Consider the following 8331-nt stretch of genomic DNA (forward strand, 5'->3'; position numbering starts at 1 on the left):
CCGCGCCAAGTCCTCCACCGGCCGGAACAGGACCAAAGCTGGACCCTCCAGGGCCGGAAGCCAGGGAACGAGGCCGGAGGAGAGCGGGGCCGAGGCCCAGGCCTCCACCACCAGGCCATCCGAATCCTCCCAGCTGCAGCCGGATGCACCAGGCCCAGATCGAAAACGGGCCGAAAACGGGCCGAAGACGGGCCAAAAATGGGCCGGAGCCAGGGCCTCCACCGGCGGCCGCCCGAGTCCTCCCAACTGCAGCCGGATGTGCCAGGCCCGGATCGAAAACGGGCCAAAAACGGGCCCGAAAAGTTGCAGGACTCCTGTCAATTTCAGCTACCGCAGTTAAAAAAAAACCCCACAGATCCCCGTTTCATTGTTCTCTCAGTAAAGGTAAAAAAAAAAAAGACAAATCTTCCACTAATGAACTTATAAACTGTATTTTAATGGGCAGAGACTAGAAGGGAAGGGCCATTTCTGCCACAGTGCACAGTGGCAAAATGGAGCAAATGGATTTTCTTACAATGGAAAGGAAGCAGAGAAGGTGAACTGGATAGCAGTACTTGTGCTTGTGAAAGTGACTTTTGATCTGTAGCAGGAAAAGGGGATTACATCTCTCATAGGATGGAACATATTTGTTGCAAGACTGCATGTGCCTTTCCCAGAGAAATGGCCTCTGGCAGTACTTACATTGCAGTACTTACAATGGCTTTATGTAGTAACTCTCATGCAGAATTTCAGTGATGGGCTGACCTTTCCTAGTCTAGGCTAGGAAACCAAAGTTATGAATGCTAATGCTACTTTTATAATAAGGTTATAGTAAAAGAAATCTTGCATATCTGAATGGACTATTCCTACACTTTCTCAAATTACATTTCTGGCTCAGATTCAAATTTCTTTTATTGGACAAGTGTCTTGGTTGCAACTCTTCCTTCTGTTCCTCAAGCCGATTCCCATTGCCCAATTACAGGGGCATGTATTTTACTAAGCCACAGTTTGTTTCACTGCACAGCTGATTGCATTCACTCAACACATCAATCCACAAACCATCATTTACAAATTATCAGGTGAATACAAAAAGCATAACACACCCCCTACTCCCACCCCACGTTATGTCTTAGCACAGTATGAGAATACAGACACATTTTTACTGTGTAATTATCCCAGGAAAGAAAGACAGAGATCAGAGAATATGCACATGGTATAGCAAAAAATGCTTTCACAAATTTACACAAAGAAAAGTGTTAAAATGTCTTCATCTATATTCTATATAGCTTCAGTTAAAGAGTCAGGCTGACTCTCATAGCCACATGAAGGAAAGAAAAAAATTATTCTTTTACATTCTCTAATAACCTTCAGGAGCAGTGAACTAAGCACTGACAATGGTCTCATAATCATTTGTTAAATATCCTCAATGTTACATGCTTTATTTGGGCAACAAATGTGCTGTGCAGGCAGCAACTCTAGGAGTTTTTTTCCCATGCCTTCCTTTCGCCAAGAGTGTTCCTGAAAGGAATGCTCATCTGTATGGCAGAGCACAAAAATGTTGCTCTGTGTAGAAAAAAGACTTCCTGTGTGATCAAAGGCAGGATTTTCTCTCCCCAAAGGATTAATATGTTTCTAAATCTGTTAACTTTTAATTGCCACCTGAGCATGCTGGCTGAGAGCCATCAACATCTCTATTAAAATTCAATTTATCCCCATCATAACTAATTTTTCTGCCCCAGCTTTGGTCGCCAGTAGCCCTCAGTTTCCAGGCAAGATGTCCAAAATCTTCTTTCGTGTGCTAAAATTCCAAGGAAAAAATGTTTGCATATGTGCGCACATGTATGCATACATTAAAGGGTCTGACTAATGGGCTTAATTTCTAAAATCTAAAATCTCTGTCTTCTAAAAATGAGAAGATTACATAGTTATATGTACTAGATGTAATGATACGATGGAATTAATTTCATATAGGTATCTGTGCTTATTATATGGATCTTTCTTTTTGTTCATTAAGGTCTACTTTTTGTTATATGAAGTGCATTTTAATTAATATATTATCTATTTTCTTTTTTTGTTCTTTTTGTTTACTGTATAATCACTATTTAATATATTCTTTGTTTGCTTCACCTATGTGTGTGTGTGTGTGTGTATACATATACATACATTATATATATATGTTATGTATGTCTCTGATAATCTTCAAAACTCGAATCCCAGGTACACTCATACTGGAAATATAAAAACGTCACTGAACTCCGGGATAAATATAAAAAACAAACTGTTTTATTACTAAGTTTTGTCGGTCCTCTGCCGACATCGTCAGAGTATATGTATGTATGTATATACACATGTGTGTGTGTGTTTGTGTGTAGGATTCCAAAATTGGATCAATCTTTGAGAGCGTATGCAAATGCCCCAATACACAAAATGCTGACACTGGGCCTTTAATAGGATGAGACAATGGATTGATATCAGGTTTTGACAAGAAGTTAATTTGAAAAGGGATTTAAATGATCAAATGATCAATAATCTTATTAACACTGCTAGAAAATTCAACTTACATTCCTTCTGCTAACAATAATATTCTGGATAGAGAAAGAAAAGATTAATTGAAAAATATAGTCATTTCAGGCAATATTATTTCATAGTCAACCAGAGCTTTGCACATTGTCAAGTTTATCCATCCACACATGTCACAGGCCATAGGTGTGTGAGGGAATTACTATGTGTGAAAATCTGTGCTTGGGATCTGAACCAATTTTTTAGGGAGTAGCTATGGGGGGGGAATCGATTAAATAAAAACTGCACAATTCTTTTTCGATTGCTTCCAGCTTTCAACAAGACAAAGTTTCACTGGTAGACAGTTTTATCTTTGGAAGCAAGAATATTTCGGATGGGAAGGAAAGAACTGACATTACAGTTATTATAGGCTAGGCCACCAAGGAATAGGTTTGAGAGCCATCTCTGTTGGACTGGACACTATAAGGTTCTCTTTCTCTACTTTTCCATTGGGGCAGTTTCAAGACAGTATAGCCGCCTGCATGATATTCAATCTTTCTCACATTATTTTTTCATTCTTCTCCTTCTACATATGCAAGCTTTTACTGCCCTCTCCCAGTTCCTTTCATTTCCCTTGTCCATCACTATTCAGGAGAGCCCTCTGAGTACACATTTTTTCGAAGTATCTGTCTACAGATGCCTGACATTTCATTCCAACTGCAAGTGGATTTTATTTCAGAACAAGAGGAAACTTTATTTGCACACTGACTGAGTGAATAGATGGGGGGAGATAAAGAGCAATTTAAATCTCTTTTTTATTCATGTCCCTCTACATTTTATGCCTCTATATTTTTTTCTCCATTTACCATTCCTATTTCCAGCTGCCTTATCTCTTTCTTCCTGCCTTTCTATCCCAGAAAGAAAAGAAAAAAAAAGAACAGAGAAAAGAAAAGACCATTCTGATCATGGCATTTGTCCCCAACCTCACCTCTACCTCCACAAAAAAAGGAAAGAGAAAGAAGAAAATAAATAATTGGGTTAAAATAGAGATCTGTTACAGGAAAGGTGGGAAAATCTGTAATGGGTTTTTCAGATACAGGGAAAGAAAGATGATATCTCTAGGCCCGTTTAATTTGAGTTTTGAAAGCAGATATCGATAGTCCTTGACTTATGATTACAATTGAGCTCAAATTTTCTGTTGCTAAGCAAGGCAGTTGCTAAGTGAGTTTTACCCCATTTTATGACCTTTCTTGGCACAGTTGTTAAGTGAATCACTGCAGTTAACTGAATTATTTGGTCATTAAGCATATCTGGCTTCCCCCATTGTGCTGCCTTGCTCTCTCTCTCTCTCACACAAACGTAACTGTGGTCTAGTGAGTTTATTAATATTCTCCAGCAATTCCCTTCACCAAAAACCGAGAACTGTCCCAATCAATTCCAGCCATGAGCAAACCAAGGTTAGTCCACAGAGCAATGGCCCAATAATCCACAAGATGCTTGAAAGTTGCTCAAACAAAATAACTTCACCAGGCAAACTTAAATTCACACACAAGAGTTCTTATGAGGCGTGATTCGATTCCAAACACGATGTCAATCCAGAGTGAAGCAGGAATCACGATGACCAAACAGACATAGCTAGAAAACAAACACGTTGTTCCCAGCAACGTTTCCATCTGTCTGCTGGGATAAATAGCCAGCTTTCCAAATAGTGCAGCCCATCAAGATGGGCAGGGCCCTCTCCTCTCGATAGTCTGGCTGACATTCACTGCTCCTGCCTTTTTTCTGCCCTACGTGTTCTCGGATCAGGTGCACAAGACAGTTCCTCCTCCTCTTTGCTGGCCATCGGCCACTGAAAGCTTTCCCCAGCTGGAGCTTCAGCTAAATCCCTTCTGGACAGTTGTTCAGAGCCATCAATCAACTTAGTTCCTGATGTGCCAGGAATTGGCTCATCCTCCCCTGAGTTAACATCTGAGGAGACACCTGGGGAATCATTCAAGGGAGACATCACACCCGTTGACTTTGCTTGTCAGAAGCCAGCTGGGAAGGTTACAAATGATGATCAAATGACCCTGGGACAGTACAACTGTACCATAAATACATCCCAATTGCCAAGTGCCTGAATTTTGATTACATGACCATGGGAATGCTACAACGGTTATAAGTGTGAAAACAATCATAAGTCATTTTTGTTGTTGTTGTAACTTCGAACAGTCACTAAATGAATGGTTGCAAGTTGAGGACTATCTGTGCTTTCTGGGCTATGCTTGGGCTTCCCAGAGAAATTTCTGCAGGATTTTTGGTGAGAGGAAGATATTTATCCTTCTCCTTAATTAAAAGGAGATTTCTCTTTACTGCATGGAAGTAGAAACATCTAGCTTCTGATCAAAAGCATGCTTACCAAATTCCTGTTGGCAACTAAAAACATTTTTTGGCTATTACTCAATGACATTCAGTCATGTGAAAAAAAATAAATACACCCCACTGAAACCTTTGACTTTTTCAACATACGGCCATCTGACTTTCACTGAACAATTTTGATAGATAAAGGGGATATGATATAACAAATATCACTTGCCATCTATAATTTGTATTCCACTGTGTAATCTAAGTAAATATAAATGCAAATTTTGCATGTGTTAAAAGTAATCATAATACATTAGTCATTATTCAAATGCCTAACATTAAAATTGGGTGTCAATGATTAGAACATCATCAGAGAGGATCCGGGAAGAACGTGTCATATTGAAACCTTAGATATTTGCTTTGCTTTGCTCTTTGTTATTGCAGTGCAGAATACCACCATGCCTAGATTAAAAATCTCTGAGGCCTTCCAAATGACGGTTATAGATGCCTATGAGTCTGGGAACGGATTTGTAAAGATTGCCCAAAAATTGGACATCAATCACTCTGCTGTTTGAAAGATTATCCTTAAGTAGAGAAGATTTCAAGCAATGGCTAACTTGCCCAGGCTAGGTTATCCCAGCAAGTTTAATCAGAGAACAAAACAGAAGATGCTGCAAGAAGTCTCTAAGAATCCCAGAATTTCATCACATGGCTTACAGATAGTTCTTGTCACTGTTGATGACAAAATGCATGAGTCTGCCATTAAAAACAAGCTGCAGAAATTAGATTTATATGGGAGGTGTGCTGGGGAAGAAACCTGTGTTGTTTATTACAAAAATCAGGGCAAAGATTATAATTTGCTCCTAAAAACATCCGTAAAGAAAACGTGCTCTGGACAAACAAGGCAAAGATAAAAGTTATCTGACTACAGCACCAGAAGATATGTTTGGAGAAAACCAAAGACAACATTTTACCAGAAGAACCTGATGCCATCCACAAAACACGTGGTGGAAATGTTACGCTTGGAGCTGCTTGTCTGAATCAGGGCTTGGGCAGATCATCATCTTAGGATCCACTGCGAATCCTTTCTTCATTGGACCAGGATAATGTGAAGCCAGAAGACTGATGCTTAACTGAAAGGGGACCTTGCAACATAAATCTAGTAAATCCACCAAGGAATGGCTGAAAATAAAAGCAAGAATTTGAAGATTCTGGAATGTACAGAATCCACAGGGAGCCATGGAATGATTTGAAACTGACTCAGCATGCAAGAAACCCCTCAACTTTGCATAGCTGAAAAAAATCTGCATGGAGGAGGCTCATCATGTCAGAGACTAGTAGATATTTTAAAGAAATGTCTATGTGAGGTTGTTTCAGTCAAAGGAGGCAATGTGAGGTATTAGAGCCGAGAATGTACTTTCTCCACAGAAGTAACAGAAAAGTCATATCTGTTAAATGGTTGTTGAACAAATGATTGCGATTTTTTTCATAGTTTAGACAGCACCTTTATCTTTACATATTGTTTGAATGAAGATAAAATATGGATATGCCTACATATATTAAAAAAAAAACTTAACATAGGGCATATTTACTTTTTCATATTACTCTAATTCAAAAGCACATTTATATACTTTGCTTAGGATTTCAAGGCCAGTTCATAAATTATATCCTCTTTACAGTCCTATAAGCCAGGTGTTGTGAGATGCAAGTAACCAGGAATAGGAATCGAATTCAAAACGTTAAACATTTACTATACAAGTATCTGGTTTACTACCAGTTAAGCTAAATTGGCACTAGGTAAGGGTCAACAGAATACATGGGTCACTGGTAGCTGTGCATTGATTCCAAATTGATGATACATTTAACCCTGCCCTCGATCTCAGCCTGCTTATCTCCTATAGTTGTAAACAATGTGCATATTATGAATATACCCTCTCAGATTTTTGACTAGTTTTTAAATTTAGAATATTCTGGCTTGCAGTAATACAGGTAAAACATACGGATGTACATTTTACTTGTCTATGCATTCTGGGTCACATCACTCTCTACTAATTATTTCATTTCAGAAGCTATTTCCCAATGTTATCTTTTATAACCTAATTCACAATGGCAGACCAAAAATGAAGGAGAGAGGGAGAGGGAGAGAGGGAGAGGGAGGGAGGGAGGGAGAGAGAGAGAGAGAGAGACAGAGAGAGACACACAGAGAGAGAGACAGACAGAGAGAGAGAGACAGACAGAGACGGAGAGAGAGAGAGAGAGAGACAGACAGAGACGGAGAGAGAGAGAGAGAGAGAGACAGACATAGCTTCAGCACAGAAGAAAGCAAAATCAAAAAAGACAAGTGATTTGTATAATTTACAGCCCCATGATGATGCTACTTAATGGGTCATTTTAATCCTAACGCAGGCAAAAATGCACAGAAGCCTTTACAATGTTTGTAGCGTTTATAACTTTCACATTTGCTGTTTTTCAAAGCTTCCATGAAAAGTTTTAAAAGTTCAAAGAAAATCTGTAAAGCTTAGTTGGGTGACTACATTATTTGCTATTTAACATTTTTAAGTAACTTAAGTAAATAACTGTTTCTATTTGTGAAAGCATATGATTATACTGTGCCATCACAAATGAAAAGCGAATGGAAAAAAAAAAGTATTTTCCTCTCCTTTACCAAAAAAACCCACCAAATAATCTACTCCGAGGTATTATCACTATCTAGCCTAAAGAATCAATATGGTTAATTAAGGGGAGCACATTGGGTTATTGTAACATGTTTATAATTATAATTATCAACATCACATTAAACTTGAAAATATTACAATTAGCATTTGTTTTAAAATAACAGTAGTTGTTAGTATTATATATCAAGAGCAATATACCTGTCTTACTATTTTATTTAAAAAGTACTATGTAGTTTTTTTAAAAAACCTTAGCTCTTACACAAAAGACACTATGTGTGTGTATGTGTATTTATATGTGTGTTTATATATATGTATGTGTATGTGTATGAAAATAAATAAAAAAGTAAAAATGCTATACCAAACTACCAAATAAGAGAAAATAAAATTAAGCTGGACGCTTAAAGGTAGGAATTCAACAAGGGATTTAATTCAAAAGCTTCAATTCAATTCAAATTCAAAGAAAGGTTTGATTCAAAGAGTGATGCAGAAATAAACATGAAACATTCAAACACTGGATCCAAATGGTAGCTTTTATAACAGTTTTGGGTAAAAACTAAATTATAGGAAAAGAATTACAAGACCAATGGTTAGGTAACAGAATCTAGTGATTTTTTCCCCCTTTATACAGATGATCTTCAAAATGATCTGGAAATGGGGGAGATAGTCATAGAGCCCTTGTCATGGTCAGATCATGCACTCCTGAGGATGGACTTCCGGACCGCTCCCCCTCGCCGCAGGGAGACGGAACCACCCAGATGGTACCGTCCCAGGCGCCTGATGGACCCGGAGAGGTTCCTGACGGAGCTTGGGCCATATCCGGAGGCGTTAGGTCACG

The sequence above is a fragment of the Protobothrops mucrosquamatus genome, unplaced genomic scaffold (assembly GCF_001527695.2).
Source record: "Protobothrops mucrosquamatus isolate PMUCROS unplaced genomic scaffold, P.Mucros_1.0 scaffold30, whole genome shotgun sequence".
In the NCBI taxonomy this organism is placed as follows: domain Eukaryota; kingdom Metazoa; phylum Chordata; class Lepidosauria; order Squamata; family Viperidae; genus Protobothrops; species Protobothrops mucrosquamatus.